Here is a 1,140-nt window from a genome sequence, read left to right as displayed (position 1 = left end):
TTGTGATTTAGATCATTGTGGTTATTTGGATAGTTTAGATTCAGACAATTTAGATCATTTAGTCATAGCACCAGTGACTGATAGATAAGCATCGGATGGTGGGAGCTGATCTCAGCAGGCTCCCTACCTACCTACCCTACCACAGTCTGTACGCAGCTCTGCCATATTTACTGAAGAGGCAGAATAGGTGTATGAAGTCTCTTGCCTTGGGTACATGGGTCCTGGTTGGCAAAGGCTTTGGGTCCTAGTCATCACAACTGATGGCTGCCAGTGATTGAGAGCCGAGTACTCCTTTAGAAATGAGTTGCATAATTGAGAAGGCACTTGCTGATCCTAAAGCCCTTGTTGAAAGATTGAGAGATCATGCCGGTGCAGCAAATTCTCTGATTGAGCAGACTATAGCTAGCAGAAGCAATGAAGCAGTATCAGGAAGAAAATCAAGAACTTAATGAAGTTGCAAGACATCAGCCATAGTCCACATTAGTTCTAGAAATCCAGTAAGAAAACCAACAAATCAGAATCACATCAAGAGAGAGAGAGAAAAAAAATTGCCAGCATCTCTTCAAGAGCATTGGTCTGCCTTGGAGCAAGTATTGAGAACAAATGTTTAGATTGCTAATGGCTATAAAAAAAAAATGTGATCCAGGTATACTAATGTAGTTAAAAGAGCAGCATTCCAACGAGTTGCAAGCACATGTTGACCAGATAATGGAAAAAGCAGCAGTAATGAGGAAAGCCATTAAAACTGGCAAGCAGCTAGGTTGCAAGGTTTATGAACAAATATTTCGATTTGAATAAGAAAACAAAAGCTTGAGAGAGATTCTTCAGATAACTGGAGAATCATTTTTGAACCTTAGGAAGGATGATGTATCATCAGATGATTCATAATTGGTCAGTATTTGGGATCAAGAGTGACCGAGTCTGAGGGAAAGTTGAAGCATTCCCAAATCTGGAGCTTTGTACATTGCTCCACATAATCACTAGGACCAGCCTATATGTGAAGGAACAAATGGATGAACAGAAAACTCAGTTTCAAGTAATCTTTGTTTCCTTTCTATAAAGGGTGGAAAACCTTTTTTTTTTCCTGCCAAGGGCCATTTGGATATTTATAACATTATTTGAAGCCATACAAAATTGTCA

At 39.5% G+C, this 1,140-nt stretch overlaps 1 pseudogene; it reads left to right on the top strand.

The window, feature by feature from the left end:
- The first annotated feature begins 299 nt into the window (after positions 1-299).
- LOC138817703 (FGFR1 oncogene partner 2 homolog pseudogene) lies at positions 300-888 on the top strand (annotated as a pseudogene).
- The last annotated feature ends 252 nt before the right edge of the window (positions 889-1,140 follow it).

The sequence above is a fragment of the Dipodomys merriami genome, unplaced genomic scaffold (assembly GCF_024711535.1).
Source record: "Dipodomys merriami isolate MVZ:Mamm:240054 unplaced genomic scaffold, mDipMer1.0.p SCAF_1, whole genome shotgun sequence".
Taxonomy (NCBI): domain Eukaryota; kingdom Metazoa; phylum Chordata; class Mammalia; order Rodentia; family Heteromyidae; genus Dipodomys; species Dipodomys merriami.
This window is presented reverse-complemented; position numbering and strand designations above follow the sequence as displayed.